The sequence below is a fragment of the Anser cygnoides genome, unplaced genomic scaffold (assembly GCF_040182565.1).
Source record: "Anser cygnoides isolate HZ-2024a breed goose unplaced genomic scaffold, Taihu_goose_T2T_genome scaffold_45_1, whole genome shotgun sequence".
Taxonomy (NCBI): Eukaryota; Metazoa; Chordata; class Aves; order Anseriformes; family Anatidae; genus Anser; species Anser cygnoides.
The window spans coordinates 787370-811036 of NW_027103069.1; the positions used below are offsets into that span (position 1 = coordinate 787370).

Below are 23667 nucleotides of genomic sequence, written 5' to 3' on the forward strand. Positions count from 1 at the left end.
GTATTAGCCTAGGAGCATAAAAACCAGCCGCCTTACGTAACAGGTGTGCGTCCCGGTGGAGCAGAGACTCCCGGCGCACCCAGCGCTGTTTGCTTGCCTCTATTCGTTTAATAAATTGTAAACTCTGATTGTAATCCTATTTGGGACTCAGTCATTTATAACAATTGGGGGCTCGTCCGGGATGGTCTTGGTTCCTGAATTCTGACTTGATCTAGGAGGGGCGCCCCCACCATTTGGTGGCTCCTGTTCGAGTCAGGTCGGGACTAATGCCATCTCGAACCTGAATAAGGGCAAGCAAAGATTTAGATTTTTATGAGCTCCCTTTTGCCGGCTGCAGCACTATATTTTGCCCGTAATTCTGCGCGCGAAGATCCGAACGAAGACGACGGAGTCGTAAGTATTTAATGTGTATACCGTTCGGTTGGGTGGGATTCGGTTGCCTGTGTGTGTGAGAGTGTGATTGAGACGGAACGTAGTTCCGAAGCGATTGTGGAGGTCTTCTAACCGCGGTTCCAATCTCCCGCGAGGGACTTGGCCGGTGAAGGACCGAAGCGATTCCTATAGGATTCGTGGGTGGGTGATAGGTCCTAAACCCCCTGCAAGACACTCTCACTAAGGCAACCAAGGGCTGTAGGAATTGCCACAGTAAAATTCCTAGATGGGTCAGATTAAATCGAAGACCCGGGACCAGAGAAAAGGGAGCAAATTACCAGACATACCACCAGAAAGTCCATTAGGGATAATGATTAGAAATTGGAACGATAGGGGCCCCAGAAAAGGAAAAAGCAAAGTAAAAATGATTCAGTATTGTATGATAGAATGGCCAAAGGAGCCTTTAAGACCACATGTCTTTTGGCCTATTTTCGGATCTTTTGAAGACTGGGTTTGCCAGGCTTTAAATCTACATGTTAACTCAAAGGAACCTTTTAGCCAGGAGGAAAGTGATTATGCAGGATTATGGATCAGGACCTCACGTCCTTTTCCAGCCTCAATATTTACACTAAAAGCAGACGAGAAGTTTGACGAAGAAGAGAACAAAAAAATAAAAAATAAAAAAAAAAGGAAAAAGAAAAAGATGATGAATGGGAGTCATTGGATAACCTACCACCTCTATATCCTAACAATCCACCCCCGGTGGTGCATCTTGTAATCCTGTTTTGTTCTTAAATGTTTTGACTGTGTCAAGGAGGAAGGTGGGAGCATTATCTAAGTAACAGTTTAGAAGTTTGGGTATATTCGCGGTGGTGTTCGGTCAGTTTCCCAAGTATCGGGGGAGGGGGGCTGACTGATTATCAAAGTGGTAGAACGGAGAGTCACTTCTTTGGTGGTTCGGGCCTGAGCCCTGGGAATTTGGTAAAAAGGGGGAGAGCGAATTTATTTAGGCCTCAATACCTTTTTAAACCCCCATCTTGACGGATACACAGGAGTGATTCCTTGTTTTGTGTAGGCTTACTAACAAAGTGCATGAGAAAAATTACCATTTGGCTTGAAATTCGGTCTTATTGAAATGTAAATTTTGTGGAAAAGGTGTTATTGTTTGTCTAGAAGACAGAAGGCTGAGTGCTTCTGGTGTTTTTCCGAAGTCCTGCGGATTTATGATTGGAACGGGGCTCATTAATAATCTGAAATAGTAAAGTTTGTATGTGGAAAGAAGAGTTTAATCCCAGAGGACTGGGACATTTGGGAAGAAGATTAGGAAAAGATAGTAAAAACCTGCAATAAAAAGGTTTGCGTGGAAATTGAAACAAGGGACAGTAACTAATATAAATAAATAAAAGGGAATGGGAAATCAAGGAAAAGGGGAAAATCCAAAAAAAAAAAAGACGTCCTAAAAAAAAAAAAAAAAAAGCCTCCTTGGGTGCATATTGGCACATTGGAAGGATATTGTTAGAAATGGGGGCACAGAAAGCAAGAGGACTTCCACTAAGTATTGCAATCAATGGTGGCCACTATATAAACTAAATGGCCACTTTATGGATCAATCGACTATAACAGTGTCTTGCAATTAATGTTTTTGAGGAGAGAAGGAAAATAGGATGAAATGTTGTATAGTGATATGTTGTTTCAGCATCTTGGAGGGAAAAGGTTTGGAATTAAGTTGGCCCCTGACTGAGCCTTTGGTGTTGGCATTAGAAAAGTACAGGCTGGAGAAAGATAAAGGAAGTGTTAAAAGGGTTGTTGAAGGTGTTAAAGGTTGTGTGGCATGTAGTATTTAACAGAGCTGTTTAAAGTTGAATGAGCAGGGAAAGAGGATGTAGGAATGTTAATAGTTCCGTCTCAACCCGAGGCTGAGGTCTCTAAATCGCGGTGTGAGCCCTCTGGGGCAGGGGGACCGTGATGGGTCCGAGAGAGTTGTCGTGGAAACAGAAAAGCAGCTAACTCTTAAAACAACCTGAGTTCATGTGTGAGCTCAGATTGCCAATGGGACCGCTCAGGGAACTGTCAACGATTGCATTCCCCTGACCGACCCCCTCACTGAGACCCTAATCACCCCGGAAATTATGTAAATACCAAAATCTGGTTAAATTGGCTATTGGGAATTGAGAATCTGTTCCAACAAGGTCCAAAAGAAACCCCTATGGAATTTATGGAATTTTTGAATTTCTGGACCAACTTTGAAATGCAATGAAAAAAAAATGGACCTGGCTTAAAAAAAAAAAAAAAAAAAAAAAAAAGAGAGAGAGAGAGAGGCAACTGGCTAACCTCTTTCCAGGGCAATCAGCCCCTGATATCAGAAAGAAATTGTCTTAGGCTGCAGGACAAACAACAGTCAGGAATGATGGGGACCTGGGGCATCTACCCTAGCAGGTCCACTAGTTGAAATAAAGCTAGGAAACGAAGACAGGCTTGAATTTTTTGTTGGTTATGGGAGCTTCTTTCTCTGTGTTAATTAGGCTGTAAATGTAATAGGAGCAACATATTCAGTGTTAAATAGTTTAAAAGGACGATTAGGAACTAAGACAACTACAATAATTGGAGCCACAGGGAAAGAGGAAGAATGGTCATTCTTACGACCCCTTGATTTGCGTTTTGGGGGTGAGGAACTAACCCATAAATTTTAGTATGTACCAGAATGCCCGATGCCACTCTTGGGACGGGATCTATTAGCCAAATTAGATGCAACAATAACCTTTGAGGATGGAGAATTAATAATGAAGGTACCTGAGTCCAAAGTAGGCCAAATCCTAATGATCAAAGATAAACCCTTTGTTAATATTCCAAGAGAAGTAGAAAATGCAGTTATAGCAACAGTACGGGAAACAGATGTACCAGGGAAGTCGAAACTGGCACAACTGGTAAAGGTGGAATTAAAGGAAGGAGCCAAACCTGTTTGAATCAAACAATATCCACTTAAGATAGAAGCTAGGCACGGGAATAGTGAAAATTATTGACAAATTTCTCAAATATCAGATTCTGGAAGAATGTAAATCGGAATACAATACTCCAATTTTTCCAGTAAAGAAGCCGAATGGCGAGTATAGATCTGTACAAGATCTTAGAGCAATAAATGAAATAACAAAGGATATTCACCCGGTAGTAGCTAATCCTTACACATTGTTAACATCTGTGAAAGAGAAATATAAATGGTTTACCGTGATAGATTTAAAGGATGCCTTCTTTTGCATACCTCTTGATAAAGATAGTAGAAAATTATTTGCCTTCAAATGGGAAAACGTATTGAAGTTTTTGGACCACATATGGTAACGACCGTTTTGGAACAAAGCGGGGGGGCACTGGTTATCACCCAGCCGGATGATGAAATATCAGGCAATCCTAACTGAACAAGATGACATAACCTTGAAAACGACTAACCTGTTATATCCAGCAGTATTTCTAGGAACCGTTCCAGAAGAAGGACCGTTGGAACACAATTGTGTGGAAATAATCGAACATAAGCCAGCCACAAAGATTTGAAGGATGTACCCCTTGAAAGGTATTCAGTGGGAATACCACACTCCGTGGCACCCACAAAGCTCAGGGAAAGTAGAAAGGATGAATCAAACAATAAAACAACAATTGGCTAAGTTAATGATCGAGACACAGCTGCCCTGGACGAAATGCTTACCATTGGCACTTTTAAACATAAGAACTAAACCACACAGTGAGACTGGATTATCATCATATGAAATGTTATATGGTATGCCTTATTCTCAAGGGATGCCCCTAGGGAACAATGTAGTTGAGGATCATAGTATCCAGAAATACATAATTACCATTGGAAGGAGATTACAGGAGATAAGATAAATTGGGATGATGACTCAGACACCACCTTTAGGATTTGCTATTCATAAAATACAACCAGGAGACAAGGTCTTAATAAAAACCTGGAGAGAAGAATCATTGAACCCCCGATGGGAGGGACTGTACCTTGTTTTACTTACTACTGAAACAGCTGTGAGAACAGCAAGAAGGGGTTGGACCCACGCATCCAGAATAAAAGGACCAATAACTACCGAAGCCTGGAGGGTTGAGTCCACTCCTGGGGAACTGAAACTGAGACTAAAGAGGAACTGATATCCCAGCAATGAGGTTCTGCATGAATTAAGGGCACTGGATAAAGAGGACAAGGCTGAAGGGAGGAAAGGGAGAAGGCAAGACCGGGGTAGGACCCTCCACTGCGGCGTGTATGGTCTACCGAGGGAGGCAACCCCTATGGGTATTGACCGCCGAGTGAGAGTGCCTCGACCGGACTTCTCCCACACCAAGATCAGTTTGTCCTGAGAAAAATAACATGAGAACCTTTTAAACCCATAATAAAATTGTGATTAGTTTTTCCAGGAGCTGGATCACCCTGAAGGGCTGAATGGTAACACAAGCTCTGAAAGCGGGCCCAACCCCATGATTGAAGGCGCTTCCCACACTCTCAAGATTGGACGGCGAAAAAGGCTTATAATATGACAGGTCGCCAAAGAGAACTGAATTGTGACTGTAAGTGGAAACCCAACGTGGGAGCTTGGAAGCGTGCATATACGAGTACAAACGGGGCAGACATTGTAACAGGACCACTCGGTAACAAGGACACTCTGTATTATCACGCCCCAAAGGGTAAAGATGGATGGGATGGTCATTTTCCAAACGGGACGTGGGCCCTAAAGGGACATTATTGGGTGTGTGGCAAACATGCTTACAAGAGGCTACCTGGAAACTGGTCGGGAATATGCTATGGGGGGTACATAAGACCCTTGTTCTTTTTATTGTCACAAACACAAGGAAATCATTTAGGAATAAGATTATATGATGACCTGAACAGAGTAAAACGATCTATTGATACTTCCTTATCCGGGGATAGTGCCCAAAAATGGGGAAAGGATGAATGGCCTCCTGAAAGAATCATACAGCATTATGGGCCAGCCACCTGGAACCCAAATGAGTTGATATCAGGAGCCCGAGAACCTATTTATAATTTGAACCGAATAATTAGGTTGCAAGCTATCCTCGAAGTTGTAACAAATCAAACAGCGACAGCCTTGGATCTTTTGGCTGACCAATCCACTCAAATGAGAAATGCTATATTCCAACATAGAATGGTCTTAGACTATTTACTAGCAGAAGAAGGGGGAGTATGTGGAAAACTGAACGATTCTAATTGTTGTCTACAGATTGATGATAATGGAAAAGTGGTCAAGCAGATAACAAAGGAAATTAGAAAGCTAGCCCACGTCCCAGTACAAACTTGGAAGGGTATGGATTGGGATTTCTTTTCATGGTTGCCTGGTGAACCATGGGTTAAAAGGATGCTGTTTTTATTTTTATGTGGTATAGTGACATTATTGTTTATACCTTGTATGATACCTTGCTTTACATTGTTGATACGGCGAGTAATAAATAGCACCCAATTTGTGATGACTTCAGTGGAGAGAAAAGGTGACGTGTCGATAATGATGCTTAAGAAGTGGACACCCCGAGAACTGACTGATGAAATCCAATTGTTACTGACAAAGGTTGAAGGAGAGACACGAATTGATGATTAAAAAAAAAAAAAACGGAGGAATTGTAAGAAATGGTCCAGCAATTCGTGCCACTAAGGGGTTTTGAAGGGTTAACATTGAGGCCTGGGTTTAGGCGAGAAAAGAACAAAGGGATTTCTTCGGAGAAAAACTGCTGACTTTGCACGAATGTGCAGTAACTTCTGACAGCCGGCCAAGAGACCACTAGATAAGGAGGAAGAATATGAGCCTCCCTGTCTCCCTGTCCGAGCGGCCCCCGAGAAAGTAACAGAGACTGATAAGCAGCTGCACTTGGAAGGACGTCGGATTCGGGAAACCAATTATAATAACCCTGCCTCTTCTAGAAGTAGTAATGAATATGTATTAGCCTAGGAGCATAAAAACCAGCCGCCTTACGTAACAGGTGTGCGTCCCGGTGGAGCAGAGACTCCCGGCGCACCCAGCGCTGTTTGCTTGCCTCTATTCGTTTAATAAATTGTAAACTCTGATTGTAATCCTATTTGGGACTCAGTCATTTATAACACTAACCAAACATGGGGCAGCTTCTAGATCCTTCTCACAGAAGCCACCCCTATGGCCCCCTGCTACCAATGCCTTGCCACGTAAACCCACTACATGAGGCCACACCTTGAATGCTGTGTTCAGTTTTGGGCCCCTCACTACGAGAAGGACACCAAGGTGCTGGAGCGTGTTCAAAGAAGGACAACGAAACTGGTGAAGGGTCTAGAGAACAAGTCTCATGAGGAGTGGCTGAGGGAGCTGGGGTTGTTTAGCTTGGAGAAAAGAAGGCTCAGGGGACACCTTGTTGTACCTTACAGTTACCTTAAAGGAGCTTGTAGCGAAGTGAGGATTGGGCTCTTCTCCCAGGCACCAAGTGATAAGATGAGGGGAAATGGCCTGAACTTGCACCAGGGGAGGTTTAGGTTGGATATTAGGAAATCCAGTTAGCTCTCCCAGGCTATCTGTCCTTGCTCCCTCTCTCTGTAGGCCTTCTCTTTCTGTTTGAATGTTGACATAGTTTTATTGCTTTAATCATCTTGAGATTTAAACACCAAAATATCTATTTGCCCTGGTTTTATTTTACTGATTAAAGCTTCTCACAAAAGAAGAGCCAATCTGCATTGTTTCTGAAACCGTTTAAATATTCTTTGGAGACATATGCATTCACATCTCCTTTCACTCAGTTATTTTGCTCAGGTAACCAAACTAGCTGGTGCCAGGAACATGTGAAAAGATGCAAATCTATTTCCTCCTGCCTTTGACATCTCAGCCAGGCATGTTGCTGACCTTGTCTCGGTCATCCTGAATGCTGTCCAGCATTTCCATATTCCTGGCACATCCCCCCTCAACTCTCCACATTTCCACCACTTTTGCTGTGATATATTTTAGGAATCGGCATATACATGCATATACAAACTAATTCCTGGGTCCCCCAGCAAGTGCAGACAAAACAGAAATATAGTCCTTCAGTCTCCTAGCAACAGAGTGGCTCAAAATGAAAGCCAGAGACCTGTTTCCCTGGCAGTATTCTGTATGTAAGATGTGCGTTTTGCTTTTGTTGCACCTGAGTGCTATTTCTAATTTGGCTCTTTTTTTTTTTTTTTTAAGTGAGTTATTTTCAGCAATTAAATTATTTTATTAAGAGCACTGCTGACATCCCCAGTTTCTATAATTAACATTTTAAAAAATCACAGCTGGGAACTGCAAGTCTTTTGGAGACAAAATAGGATGAACATATGGAACTCATATTCCCTGCTCCCCTCTTTTTCCCCATCATCCCTGAACCAGAGTGTTGGGAGGAATGGGTTAAAAACCAAAGATTGACAAGGAGGGTGGGAACAGAATGGCGAGGAGAAAGCCAATTCATCCACCGTGTGTTCCTCTCCATCTTTCTCACTCATTACTGCCAATGAGTTGGCATATGACGATGGTGCACTCTGTACAAACTTCTGCTACATGGGTCATATGCACTTGACTTCATTAATTAATTAATTGCTGAAAATAACTCACTTAAAAAAAAAAAAAAAGAGCCAAATTAGAAATAGCACTCAGGTGCAACAAAAGCAAAACGCACATCTTACATACAGAATACTGCCAGGGAAACAGGTCTCTGGCTTTCATTTTGAGCCACTCTGTTGCTAGGAGACTGAAGGACTATATTTCTGTTTTGTCTGCACTTGCTGGGGGACCCAGGAATTAGTTTGTATATGCATGTATATGCCGATTCCTAAAATATATCACAGCAAAAGTGGTGGAAATGTGGAGAGTTGAGGGGGGATGTGCCAGGAATATGGAAATGCTGGACAGCATTCAGGATGACCGAGACAAGGTCAGCAACATGCCTGGCTGAGATGTCAAAGGCAGGAGGAAATAGATTTGCATCTTTTCACATGTTCCTGGCACCAGCTAGTTTGGTTACCTGAGCAAAATAACTGAGTGAAAGGAGATGTGAATGCATATGTCTCCAAAGAATATTTAAACGGTTTCAGAAACAATGCAGATTGGCTCTTCTTTTGTGAGAAGCTTTAATCAGTAAAATAAAACCAGGGCAAATAGATATTTTGGTGTTTAAATCTCAAGATGATTAAAGCAATAAAACTATGTCAACATTCAAACAGAAAGAGAAGGCCTACAGAGAGAGGGAGCAAGGACAGATAGCCTGGGAGAGCTAACTGGATTTCCTAATATCCAACCTAAACCTCCCCTGGTGCAAGTTCAGGCCATTTCCCCTCATCTTATCACTTGGTGCCTGGGAGAAGAGCCCAATCCTCACTTCGCTACAAGCTCCTTTAAGGTAACTGTAAGGTACAACAAGGTGTCCCCTGAGCCTTCTTTTCTCCAAGCTAAACAACCCCAGCTCCCTCAGCCACTCCTCATGAGACTTGTTCTCTAGACCCTTCACCAGTTTCGTTGTCCTTCTTTGAACACGCTCCAGCACCTTGGTGTCCTTCTCGTAGTGAGGGGCCCAAAACTGAACACAGCATTCAAGGTGTGGCCTCATGTAGTGGGTTTACGTGGCAAGGCATTGGTAGCAGGGGGCCATAGGGGTGGCTTCTGTGAGAAGGATCTAGAAGCTGCCCCATGTTTGGTTAGGGCCCCACGGCTGACCAGAGCTGAGCCAATAAGCGATGTTGTTTTGCGCCTCTGTGAGAGCATATTTAAGACGGGGGAAAAAAATGCTGTGCCACACAGCAGCTGGGAGAGTGAGAGGAGGGAGGAACAGCCTTGCAGGCGCCAAGGTCAGTGAAGAAGGAGGGGGAGAGGTGCTCCAGGTGACGGAGCAGAAGTCCCCTGTGGCCTGTGGTGAGGACCATGGTGAAGCAGGCTGTCCCCCTGCAGCCCACGGAGTACCACGGTGGAGCAGGGTTCCACGCTGCAGCCCGTGGAGGAGACCACGGTGGAGCAGGTGGACCTGCACCGACGGAGGCTGCGGCCTGTGGAAGACCCCTGCCGGAGCAGATTCCGGGCCAGACCTGTAGCCCGTGGAGAGGAGACCACGCAGGAGCAGGTGACCTGGCAGGAGCTGCTGCCCGTGGGGGAATCCAGGTTGGAGCAGTTTGCTCCTGAGGGATGGACCCCATGGTACGGACTCATATCTGGAGCAGTTCTTGAAGAGCTGCTGCCTCTGGGAAGCCCACGCTGGATCAGTTCGGGAAGGACTGCATCCCGTGGGAGGGACCCCACAGCACAGGGGACGAGAGTGACCGAGAAGGAGCGGCGGCGAAGCAGCGCTATAGAGTGACCATAACCCCCATTCCCCCGTTCCCCTGCGCCGCTCGGGGGGAGGAGGTGGAAGAGGGTGGTTGGGGGGGGAAGGTGCTTTTGGTTTCTTTCCTTTGTTTCTCGCTTCTCTAGCTTGTTAGTAATTGGTAATAAATCTTACTATCTCCCTACGCTGAGTCTGTTTTGCCCGCCACGATACTTACTGTGCGATCTCCTTGTCCTTATCTCAACCCTTGAGCCCTTTTCATCGTATTTTCTCCTCGTTCCTCTTTGAGGAGGGGGAGTGAGAGAGCGGTTGTGGTGGAGCTCGGCCACCCACCTGAGTAAAACCACCACACCTCACCAGAGTCAAGTACAGGGGGACAATCACTTCCCTAGTCCTGCTGGATACACTATTTCTGATACAAGCCAGGATGCTGTTGGCCTTCTTGGCCACCTGAGCATACTGCTGGCTCATATTCAACTGGCTATTGACCAATACTCCTAGGTCTGTAGTGGGTTTACGTGGCAAGGTTTTGGTAGCGGGGGGCCATAGGGGTAGCTTCTGCAAGAAGAATCCAGAAGCTGCCCCGTGTTAGAGAAGGGCCCCGCCGCTGTTCAGAGCCAGGCCAATAAGCAATGCTGTTTGCGCCTCTGTGAGAGCATATTTAAGAAAGGGGAAAAAAACTGCTGCTCAATAGCAGCTGGGAGAGAGAGAGGAGTGAGAAACAGCCTTGCAGACACCAAGGTCAGTGAAGAAGGAGGAGGTGCTCCAGGCGCCGGAGCTGAAGTTCCCCTGCGGCCTGTGGTGAAGACCATGGTGAAGCAGGTTGCCCCCCTGCAGCCCATGGTGTACCACGGTGGATCAGGGTTCTACGCTGTAGCCCGTGGAGGAGAACACAGTGGAGCAGGTGGACCTGCACCACTTGGGGGGAAGAAGTGGAAGAGGGTGGATGGGGGGAGAAGGCGTTGTTGGCTTCTTTCCTTTGTTTCTCATTTCTCTAGCTTGTTAGTAATAGGCAATAAATTTTATTATCTCCCTACTCCGAGTCTGTTTTGCCCATCACGATAATTCTTGCGCAATCTCCCCATCCTTAACTCAACCCTTGAGCCCTTTGCATCGTATTTTCTCCCCCTTTCCCTTTGAGGAGGAGGACTGAGAGAGTGGCTGTGGTGGAGCTCGGCTGCCCACCCGAGTAAAACCACCACAGATGTCCATTTTAGAGAAAAAAAAAAAAAAGGAAGAATAAAAAAGAGCCTAACAAACCACATTCATATTGGATATTTCTTTTTTTTTCTATTATTAAGGGACTCTGCTTTCCTCACCTAGAAATTGTGACCTCTTTTTTTAATCAGGGTTTTGGAGTGCGAATATGTCATCTTTCTAAGCATACTAAACTATCCCTTATTTTCACCCTTTCCAAAAGGAATGGAGGTAAACAAAGATATAAAAAAATAAAGAGGTCGTACAACGCTTCATTAAAATTGTATGTCTTTTAAAGTAACCATTGTATCTTTCTTTGGGTTTACACTGTTTATTGTAAGACGTCATTTTTATTAAATACACTATAATACAAGAGACTTCCCATATCATGTCAAGAGAAGCTGGTCACAGGATTCACAAGCAAAACTTTTAATGCTAACACCTAGGCATCATTTCAAAATCAGCCAAGATGCAAAGTTTTAAAGCAATGACTTGCTATAACAAACTGCAAAACCAGGACCAGTAAATGTTTGCACGAAAATATTACATTAAGAACAGAAAAAGAAAAAAGAAAGGAGAACAATAGTTCCACACACCAGGTCACAGTTTGGTGGCAAAATGGAAATCTATATTTATATGAGATAGGAATGGAAGACATGTTTTTAAGCAGTAATTTGGGGAAAAAGTTCTTGTTGTTATTTCTTTGGCATTCTAGCACTTCCTCTGCTGCACACCAGTTAAAGAAGTTGAATTTCACAAACACAGAAAAATAAATATCAAAAGAAAAAACAAATGTTTTGGTTACTCAGCAGACTTTATATATTTATTAATAGCACTCTAATTACAATTTGTAGTAACGTAGGTTTATATAAATTTATACATATACACACAGCTCATACATAATGTGCATACATCTGCACATATATAAAGTACAACAGACATAGGCATACATGTATATGCTATGTGTATATATATCTATACACACACCATATGTAACCACTATATAATATATATTTATGATCACCTCATAGCATAGTCTAGAAAGATTTTTTTTAAATGAGCCTGATTGTCATATTTACTCAGTATACATGATTTAACTGACAGTGCAAGTATGATGAATATGCACTTTGCTGTGATTGGAGCATATTTCTTCCCCTTCTCTGTTCATTCTACAACACTTACCCACCTTTTTATTCAGTACTTGCAACAAAACCCACATGCTTACTTTCAGGCTGGAACCTGCTTAGAAACAGAAGCATTTCAGTTGCTTCTTTATTAAGTTCATAAGAAACTAATACAGAATACACCAGGCAGAAGCTTAACTCCTCCCCTTCCACCACCTGAAACCCTCTCCCACTGCACAGTATCAGCACACTGACACCATCTTTCTCCACCACTATGACAAAAATGTTTTTCAAATTCCTTTAAAACATACAAATCAGATTCTCAAGAGAATGGATTTCAATGGATGTAAATCTTTATATAGCTTTATATGTGAATTTCCAAGACAGTCTAGATAAAATCTTAAGGCCTGTTTTGTGGGAATCTTCCTCAGACTTTTTGTGTGTTTCCAGTTCAGTGCTAGTTAAGAAATAACATTTAGTTTATTAAAGAAAAACTGAGTATGTCTTTATAGTTATAGTATCATGTATATTTGTAATACTGCCTTTTCAATGACATTGAGAAGGGTAAAAATCCACCACTGTCCAGTGAAATGTTTTCTTTTAAAAATGTTCAAAATCTTTATGAGCTAGCTCTAAAAGCGTCTGTAGAAAAGAAAAAAAAAACACAAACAAACTAAAGTATCTAAATAAATAATATATGCAAGTACATTATATATTAAGACTACTATGGGAACATTTGCAAAAACAAAATGATTAATTTATTAAATAAAATACTCCCAACACAAAGATTATGGGCCATTTAGATCTGGATCATGTCAATAAGAAAAAAGAAAAAAGAGAATAAGAAAAGAAAGACTGTTTTTTTTGCAACAATGTCCCCTCACAGAGGGAGGCAAAAGTCTTGGGACCTAGATAAAGTAGGTTTCCATTTGTAAGAATTCATATTAAAAATAATCCTACCTCTGAATTTGAAAACTTCAACTTCCAGTTTGAAAAAATAACAGATATGCCCATGCATTTGTAACCAACACAGTGGCCATGCAAATACTGTACATGTACAATGCCCATCCAATCCAAAAGAATTTTTAAAAGAGTGGATGTTGGGAGTGACAGCACTAGTACCAATATAAACATGATACTGAACTAAGGGTCTTTGCACTCCAAATAGGAAGCCATAACCTCAGAATCATATTTGTTTTCTCCAGGGATCTCACTCCATCCGCCAACATGGCTCAAACATAGCCAGTGATCTCTGTGCTTTAGATTATTCATGTAATATCAATCTATTCTATCTGTAGCACTGTATATATATCCTCCATTAGCCCCTTCCAATTAATTATAAATTATGCTATTATGAGTTAGCTATGCCTACAAGGCTGTACTACAAGATGAGAGATTAATTTCTGCACAAAGGCTATTAATCAACACAGACCACGTACAGTTTTGCTTGCACAATTGAAAAAAAAAGTATTGAGGAAGGAAGGAATATGCTTCTGGACAAGCACAATATAAGATACGCCTACTCCAACATCTGTAGTTTATTCTATCTTATCATTAGTTTAAACATTTAATCCTGAAATTAATCTTGCACATCAATAAGTTTAGCTTCAGCCTTTATTACCAAAAACTAGCTGTAGAATATTTTTTTACTAGTAGCATGGCAATATCCTACCAGAAGATAAAATAGGGGTATGTGTTTTGTTCATCATTTTGTAACGTAATTCTGTGTAGTACCAGGGATATCTTTTTCCCTTATAATAAACTTGTATCTGGCAATGAAAAATGCTGGCCGTGCACCTCCTTGAATAATCCTTTCACTCCTCAGAAAGGTTCTCCAAGGAAAGTACTAAAGTTCCTCTTGCCTTTCATGTAATTGTTTCAGTTTTTTGTTGTTGTTGGTGGTGGTGGTTTTTTTGTTTGTTTGTTTGTTTTTTAGTGGGGTTAGATGCCATCTGATCCCATAGTTCCTCCAGATGGTGGAAAACACAGTTCTGTTTTCATTCTATCTGTCTTTGACTCTGCAAGAAATATGCTTCATGTAGAGAACACTAGCCTTTTTCCACCCACATGCTGAAGCAAAAAAAATAAAAAATTGAGGTGAATACAAAGAGACTCCCAGTATCCGTACAGCAGAAATCACAAAGTTTGAGTCAAATATATTTCTCCCTTTTTTCATCCACATCAAAGGTATGAATACAACAAGGCATTGTTAGTTGTGGTGGATTAACTGGAGAGTCTGCTGATATAACAAAGCAGGTTTTTAAGACCTTTTTCTATGCAGAGATACAATAATGCAGAAGCCAAATTGATTGGAAAGAAAGGAGAGAGGAAAAATTGAGAAACTGAGAGCGAAGATACATTTCAGTATTGTCTAAAAAGTCAATACTGTGTCTGCAGATGGAGAAGTGCTCACTGCTTACCCTTTGAAAGCTTCTCCACATCTTTGTCATTAATACTGTCAAAGTTATGAACACATTTTAATGGAGTTCAGTGGCAGCGAACACATTAATTCACATAGACCATAAGAAGAAACACTAGGATGATTTAGCCTAAAATATCCAGGTAGACTGGAGAAGTCCTGGCCAAGTTCTGGAGGAGGGAATGGATTTCTCTGATGTTGAGCCTAATGTGAGGCTCCCTTTGCCAACAGCCCAGCATCAACTCATATATTTCCTTGGAGCACGTGCGAGGTCGCTGCAGGACTCGACCCTGAGTGATGCACTCAATCACCTATGAAAAATCACAAAGAAAGGATAATTGCAGCCATGCCAATTACATGGGTCTCACCCCATCTGCAAATAGCCACAGCAGCCTCGCTGGCAGCAGTCACCTGGCCACCTCTGTAGAACTGCCTTTCTAGGTAGATGCATGGGCAGTGGGATGTGATCTGGAAAAATTGCCATAATGTAAGATGTCAAGGAGCAATACCTTCACTGATGTTGTATGTTGACCCTTGTTACTCCTTCCATTCATAGGGGAACGGTGGTAGGGAAGTCATTCCATACCTCCCCTACCTGTCTATCAAGCTCACCTCTTCTCAGAAGCAAGCTCTTTCAATTGTCTCAGAGCACCCTTCCCTCCCTCCTTACACTTTATGAGTATGAACATGGCTAATCTCTGGAAAGGGATTATTTTCAGTTTCCTGGGTTTGAAGAGATCTCCTGATTCCTTCAATCTATTCAAGGATGATTTAGAATAATCAATTAATGACAATGACATTTCCTAATATGTAACTGAAATCACCCAATGCCAGTTTGGGAGACAGGTAAGCTCCTTTTCATTTCCTCATGATCTTTCTCAACATCCAGAGCGGACTATCCTATACAAAGGCAGAAGCTACATCCCAGCTTGGTATAGTCCTAATTGGATAAATTCCATCCACCTTGGATAGAAAAGAATGAAAAAGAATTTCAACCACAAAATTTTCAACAGTACCATAAATACTTAATATCAGGGTTATTGCTTTTACTAAATATGTTTGCTGCTGTCCTTTCCCCAAAGAAGCCATGCCATCAGTTGAAATGCCCCCCTCCCTTATGCAATTTGAAAAAATATTACACACACCTCATTGTTTGAGAGCTGATACCACGGCTGTTTGCCATAGGTAAAGATTTCCTATAATACGACCCCTAGGCTCCACGCATCGCTTTCTGTGGTGAACTTCCTGTACATGATACTCTCTGGAGGCATCCAACGAATGGGCAGCATTGTGTGACCCCCCCAACCTGAAGAAAAAAAAAAAAAAAAAAAAAAAAAAAAAAAAAAAAAAGAGAGAGAGTCAGAAAAAATTCCTCCAGAGCTCCAGGAACAGTACTCAGATGCTAAACCAGGTGAATCCACAATTTCTTTTTGCCCCCATCTGCTGCCATTCACTTAAAAGAGCTCATAAGAACTAGGGAGCCATGATCCAAACTCCTCTCTCCCAAATGACAATCACTACCATGATATATTTCTCAATAGAATCTCCAAAGAAATTGTTTCTGAGGTATAAGCTCATCTTTGACATTTATTTGGCATCCCCTACCCAAGTAACTGAATGCTCTATAAAATTAATAATTAACTAAACCTATCAACCCATTTTAAATTAGACCAGTTTTACTTTTCATTTTAAAACTGAGGAACCTGTAAAAGATTCATGCAATGAAAATCACAGTGATGTTTCTCCTAAACAGTGATATCAGCTGAGATCCATGAAGACACAGCAACTGCAGGACACAGTTGGATCAGTATCTATATGGTTTAAACTCTTAATTTTGAATGCAGCTTTCCAAATTTTCAGTCCTTTGAATATATACGTGATAATAAATAACTTGCAATACGTGGACTCCTGTCTCCAGTCATCACATGTTGAATTCCCTGGGAACCTTTTCCTGAACGAACGCCTTTCTGAAGGTCTCTAACACGTTTTTTGTTTTCCCCAAAATGTTATACTTTCTTAAAATTGGGTTACTTAACCTGAATGTAAATAAATAAATAAATAAACCCTTGCTTTTCTTTCTAGTTTCTAAACAACTTACTGTTCCTAATACATCACATTCTGACTGGATCACATCAATGAATAAATCCACTCAAGTGCTTTTAAAATAGTCTAACCAGCTGAGCTACTGCGATATAGATATATAAATATTCTGAATTACTTTTGCATTGAGGCAGCTGTAAATATTTCCCAAGGAAGGGGGAAAAAAAAAAGTAAACTTCTTCAAGGACATATAAATTTTGGTTAATTCCCATTTTCCTGTCTAAAATTATATTTAGTTATGAAACCACGCTTGTACTTTCAAGATTCTGTCAATTCAAAATATCATTTTTCTTTGTGGGACTTTACATATCTTGTTATAAATAATACCCTCCTTGTTCTAATGTTGAAATAGGAAATGGAAGGAAAACCCAATAGAGGTTCAGTCAGCGTTCACATTATTTCTAAATCACTCAACACATCCATTTCCAACTATCTGTCAGTAATTCAGTGTTAGCACAGCATACCAAAAATGCAGCTACTGCTGTTAGAGCTCAGTCTTGTTCTGTACATTGCCAAAAGTCAACTCTTGTTACCAATTGCATAAAAATAGAAAGTGATGCTAAGATGCTCATAGATGTCGTCTATTACTAGCCATTTCTTCTCCTCTCCCTACCTGAGATGTTGTGTTAACGAACAAGGAGTGCTTTTGTCAGAGACATTGACTGAAAGGCATGACTCAGTTCAATTCCTGGCTACCTTGTGGATTTGCTTCTGACTTAATATAGGTTACTGTGCAAAGGTTGCTTTGCCATTCAAAAGAGGATTCAATCCCTGCAGCTTTCAGCCTAACTTAAAAATATTCACATAAACACACTGCTGATGAAGGATGGATGCATGTTTTTAAGTGCTTTGCTCAATTAGACCATCCATTTGTGTTAATTTACCTCTCTAGCAAGAAGAATTGCTGTAAGGCTCTGCACATCATTTTTTTAAATGATCTTTGACTGAGAAGTCACTCAGTGATATGAAGAGTTTGAAGTAACATATGAATATGTTGAGATGCAAAGAAAGCTTCAGTTTCCCACCTTATCATAAACTAAACTGACACGGCAACCTGTTGTGGTTTAACCTGGCAGGCAGCTAATCACCACACAGCCCTTCGCTCACACTGCCCAAGTGAGACAGAGGAGAGAACTGGAAAGGTAAAAGTGAGAAAACTCATGGGTTGAGATAAAGGCAGTTTGCTAGGTAAAGCAAAAGCCGCATGCACAAGCAAAGCAAAACAAGGAATTCATTCACTGCTTCCCATCGACAGGCCACTTCCAGGAAAGCAAGACAGAGAAATGAGAAAAGTAAAAGAGTAAGAACTCACGGGTTGGAATAAGGACAGTTTAATAAGAAAAAACAAACAAGCAAACAAACCAAAGAAAATAAAAGAATTAAAAAAAAAAAAAGTGATGCACAATGCAATTGCTCACCACCAGCTGATTGGTGCCCAGCCAGTCCCTGAGCAACGGCAACAACCCCCTGGCCAACTCTCCCATTTTATTGTTGAACATGACATCTTATAGAAGAAACATCCCTTTGGTCAGTTTGGGTCAGCTGCCCTGGTTGTGTCCCCTCCCATCTTCTTCTGCACCCCCCAGCCTCCTTGTTGGGCAGGGCAGTATGAGAAGCAGAAAAGTCCTTGACTTAGTGTAAGCACTGCTCAGCAACAACTAAAGCATCAGCGTGGTATCGACATTATTCTCATCCTAAATCCAAAACATAGCACCATACACTTTTATTCCTGTCTCAAGTATAATTTCATTAGAAAGTAAGAAAAGATATTCCCTTAAAAACATGCAGCAACATATCACAGAATCACAGAATCGTCTAGGTTGGAAGAGACCTCCAAGATCATCTAGTCCAACCTCTGCCCTAACACTAACAAGTCCTCCACTAAACCATATCACTAAGGGCTACATCTAAACGTCTTTTAAAGACCTCCAGGGATGGCGACTCAACCACCTCCCTGGGCAGCCCATTCCAATGCCTAACAACCCTTTCAGTAAAGAAGTTCTTCCTAACATTCAACCTAAACCTCCCCTGGCGCAACTTTAGCCCATTCCCCCTCGTCCTGTCACCAGGCACGTGGGAGAATAGACCAACCCCCACCTCTCTACAGCCTCCTTTAAGGTACCTATAGAGAGCGATGAGGTTGCCCCTGAGCCTCCTCTTCTCCAGGCTGAACAACCCCAGCTCCCTCAGCCGCTCCTCAGAAGACTTGTTCTCCAGACCCCTCACCAGCTTCGTCGCCCTTCTCTGGACTCTCTCGAGCACCTCCATGTCCTTCCTGTAGCGAGGGGCCCAAAACTGAACACAGTACTCGAGGTGCGGCCTCACCAGAGCTGAGTACAAAGGGACAATCACCTCCCTAGACCTGCTGGCCACACTGCTTCTTATGCAAGCCAGGATGCTGTTGGCCTTCTTGGCCACCTGAGCACACTGCTGGCTCATATTCAGCCGACTATCAACCAGTACTCCCAGGTCCTTCTCTGCCAGGCAGCTTTCCAGCCACTCATCTCCCAGCCCGTAGCGCTGCTTGGGGTTGTTACGCCCCAGGTGCAGGACCCGGCACTTGGCCTTGTTGAACTTCATGCAGTTGACCTCAGCCCATCGGTCCAGCCTATCCAGATCCTCCTGCAGAGCCTTCCTTCCCTCGAGCAGATCGACACACGCACCTAACTTGGTGTCATCTGCAAACTTACTGAGGGTGCACTCGATCCCCTCATCCAGATCATCGATAAAGATGTTAAAGAGGACCGGCCCCAGCACTGAGCCCTGGGGGACTCCACTAGTGACCGGCCTCCAGCTGCATTTGGCTCCATTCACCACAACTCTTTGGGCCCGGCCATCCAGCCAGTTTCTAACCCAACAAAGTGTACGCCAGTCCAAGCCACGAGCAGCCAGTTTCTCGAGGAGAATGTTGTGGGAAACGGTGTCAGAAGCCTTACTGAAGTCAAGGTAGACCACATCCACAGCCTTCCCCTCATCCACCAAGCGCGTCACTTGGTCATAGAAGGAGATCAGGAGAGCAGGACCTACCTTTCATAAACCCATGCTGACTGGGCCTGATCGCCTGGTTGCCCTGCAAGTGCCGCGTGATGACACTCAAGATAATCTGCTCCATGAGCTTCCCTGGCACTGACGTCAAACTAACAGGCCTATAGTTCCCCGGGTCTACCCTCCGGCCCTTCTTGTAGATGGGCGTCACGTTTGCTAGCCGCCAGTCGACTGGAACCTCCCCTGATAGCCAGGACTGCCGATAAATGATGGAAAGCGGCTTGGCCAGCTCCTCCGCCAGTTCGCTCAGTACCCTCGGGTGGATCCCATCCGGCCCCATCGACTTGCGTACATCCAAGCTCCGTAGCAGGTCGCCAACCATTTCCTCATGGATAGCGAGGGCCACATCCTGCTCCCCATCCCCTTCCACCAGCTCAGGGTACCAATTATCCAGAGAACAACCGGTCTTGCCGCTAAAGACTGAGGCAAAGAAAGCATTGAGCACCTCAGCCTTTTCCTCATCTTTTGTGACTAAGTTTCCCCCCGCATCCAGTAAAGGATGGAGATTCTCCTTAGTCCTCCTTTTGGTGTTGATGTATTTGTAAAAACGTTTTTTATCTTTAACGGCAGTAGCCAGATTGAGCTCCAGATGAGCTTTGGCCTTTCTAATTTTGTCCCTGCACAGCCTCGCAACATCCTTATAGTCCTCCTGAGTAGCCCGCCCTCTTTTCCAAGAGGAAAAGGCTGCAACATGCAGCCACATATGCTCAGCCAAAGGGAAAGTGCCGTTAAAAGACGTTAAGTGATGAAGTCTCATTAAATATTAAAATGACTCTTTTAAATGACTTATCATATAGACTCCACAATTGTTTTTTTTCAGCAATTTCTTTGAACCATTCCTTAAAAATTAAGGAAAGATATAAAAAAGTCTCTCTTTTTTATTTGTCACAAGAAAGATTAATAAAAATAAAACCAAACAAATAAATAAATAAAACCCAAACCTCACTCTCTCGGTCTTCTTTTCCAAGGGTTCCTTGATACAGAATCACAATGTGCTGTGTTTTCTGTGTCATTCATTCATTTTTGGTATGCATTAAGCATAGCATAGCCAGCCAGTCAAAAGAGGTGAGTCTCCTGCTATATTTAGCATTGGTGCAGCCTCACCTTGAATATTGTGTGCACTCCTGGGCTCCACAATATAAAAAGGATGTTAAGATACTTGAAAGCATCCAGAGGAGGGCAACAAAGCTGGTAAAAGGGCTAGAAGGCATGTCCTATGAGGAGAGGCTGAGGACGCTTGGGTTGTCTAGTCTGGAGAAAAGAAGGCTAAGAGGTGACCTCATTGCTCTCTACAACTTCCTGAGGAGAGCAAGCAGAGAGGGAGGTGCCAGTCTCTTCTCCCTGGTAGCCAATGATAGAATGCAAGGGAATGGCACAAAGTTGCATCAGGGGAAGTTCAGACTGGACATCAGGAAAAATTTCTTTACCATGAGGGTGGTCAAACACTGGCATAGGTTTCCTAGTGAGGTGGTTGATGCCCCATGCCTGTCAGTGTTCAAGAGGCTTTTGGATAATGCCTTCGGTAATATGTTTTAACTTTGGGTTAGCCCTGAAGAGGTCAGGCATCTGGACTAGATGATCTTTTAAGGTCTTTTCCAATTGTACTATTCTATTCATACAGTAAAATAAATACCCCTAAGAAAGATGTTGATAAGATGATGATAAATGATCACCAAATTATGGATGTTGCAATGAACAGAACTGGAACGTCACAGATATAGTTGTATCTACTTGCTACTGTAATCATAGCAAGATTAACTTGTCACCACTGACACCCAGAACTAGATTTACAGGTAAGCACAAACCACAGGGCTGTTTGGTGTTCTCCAAAGAGCTGCAAAATCCAACACTGCCTTGGCTGGGTTGTGGCCATTTCTGTTCCTGAAAGCAGACTTTACTGGGCAGAGTACTGGGCTGGGACTGAGAAGTCCCAACTCTATCATTTCTCTATAATCTTAGACACGTTACTTCCAATATCTCAGAGTTTTGTGAAGATAATATTTAGCCCCTTTGCAAAAACACTGATAAAAGGTATTAGCTGTTATAATAAGGGGTTCTCCTCTTCCCACATGGCACTGCGATGAAGACAGAAAACCTGTGAAACACCTGTGGCAGGCTGATCATCTTCCATCCTTCCTGGTTCAAGAGTACCTTGAACTTCAGCTCAGATTTCAGTTCAGCCACATCAAAAACACGGGTTAGGGCCTGGCCAAAGGCATTTTTTCTAAATACACATTTCTTTTTCTATTAACAATCAGTGGTTACTGTGAGAAACTAAGTTGTGTTTTTGCAGTAGAGAATTACTTTTCTGTATTCCAAGGTAGTTGTGTAGTCATAATAAGGAGAAATGCTAAGTAGATAAGTGGACAGTAGAAGGCCTCACTGTTCCAGAATAAGGTGGAAGCTTGAGAAAAACAGGATGAGCACTGTGGGAACAGTAAAACAAAGATCACAGGTTCTCAAAACATAAGAAAGGGGAAAAAAAAAGGAAAAGGGAGAAATTAAAGGGTTGGGAAAAAAAGAAAAATTGTACATATATGGTATAGAGGAGCGTCGAGTAGCTTGTGAACCTGTAGTACTCAGCGAATGAGGAAACAGGGGAGGTGATCAGGTGTCAGGTAATAGGGAATATAAGGTTATGCTTTGTTTACTAAAATGCGCTCCTGATTGACAGGGCATCCGCCATTGCAATCACGAATAAAATAGCTTCACAGAAGATCCTGTCTGAAGAAAACTATTTGAGATTTTTCTCACAGTTACCTAGTCAACAATTACTCCATCCAGAAAAGCACTAAAGGCAGTGTTAGGTACATGTTTAAAATGAAGCACGTGCGTCAGTGCTTTCATAAACCAAAACCTAGGACTTGACATCACAGTTCTCAGTATGTCTGAAACGAATCTCCAGTCAGTTGTGAGCTTCCTTTGGTGTTTATTGAACTGGTGAGTCCAAGGACCCACAGCTGTGACATAATAGTAGTGAACAGAGCTAGAGTGCATTTTTGTTGCTGTTTCCAACCTCGTAGCAAGGTTAAGGGGAGTTTCCCAAGAAGGATAAATGAAAGAAAGCACAAGTACACTGATCAAACTTGAAAGGTGCTAAGTGCTTCAGAGGGATGCTTTCTGCTCATGCTTTATTAAGAAATGCAAGTATTACACAACTCTCAGCTATCAGCATCCTGCAAGATGAAGTCCCTATTGCATACATTGTAGTGCTGCTTGATACACACCGTTTTACAACGGCCATGTGCTAAGCAGACTATTGCAGGTAAAGACCTTTAATAGTCAATCTAGCTAAAGTTATGACAGGTTTAAAAGGATTGCAGCTTTAAATTACTAAGCTATCACTTTAAAATCTGTATTGTAGTTGTAGCAATGCTGCAAAAATGATAATTTTATGTATACAAATTATGGTATAGTTTCTTGATGCTTACTTGAAGGCAGTTGTGTTATGATGGTTCATTTCCACAAACCTTGGTCCTCAGGGGGGAATAGAACCACCTTGAAATCTGTTGGAGGGACAACACAGCGGGGTACAGGCAATCCAGGAGGTTCCTGGAATGCATTGATAACATCCTTCTCCAAGTGATAGAGGAGCCAATGAGGAGAAGTGCTATGCTGGACCTTGTTTTCACCAAGAAGGAAAGGCTGGTAGGAAACGTGAAGCTCAAGGGCAGCCTTGGCTGCAGTGACCATGATCTTTAGGGCAAAGAGGAGAGCACACAGCAAGCTCACTACCCTGACCCTCAGGAAGGCATACTTCGCCCTCTTCAGGGATCTGCTTGGTAGAATACCATGGGATAAAGTCCAGGAGGGAAGAGGGGCCCAAGAAAGCTGGTTAATATTCAAGGATCACCTCCTCCAAGCTCAGGAGCGATGCATCCCAGCAAAGAGGAAGTCAGGCAAAAATCCCAGGAGGCCTGCATGGATGAACAAGGAGCTCTTGGCCAAAATCAAACGCAAAAAGGAAGCCTACAGAGGGTGGAAGCAAGAACAGGTAGCCTGGGAGAAATACATAGAAATTGTCCAAGCAGCCAGGGATCAGGTTAGGAAAGCTAAAGCCCTTTTTGAATTAAATCTGTCCAGGGACATCAAGGGCAACAAGAAAAGCTTCTATAGGTACATCGG

At 42.6% G+C, this 23667-nt stretch overlaps 1 protein-coding gene across 4 annotated transcripts in view; it reads right to left on the bottom strand.

Annotated features, from left to right (window-relative positions):
• LOC136789445 (uncharacterized) overlaps positions 1-23667 on the bottom strand; it is a 145715-nt gene that overhangs the window by 89632 nt on the left and 32416 nt on the right. The window contains exons 2-3 of one of the 4 annotated variants that reach the window (XR_010828186.1): positions 15543-15703; positions 11177-14708 (exon numbers count right to left, since the gene is read on the bottom strand). The exons of the other annotated variants lie outside the window; for them this stretch is intronic. The gene's annotated coding sequence lies outside the window, so the exon portion shown is untranslated. Of the gene's footprint in view, positions 1-11176; positions 14709-15542; positions 15704-23667 lie in introns of those variants that run through there. 4 annotated transcript variants of the gene reach the window in all.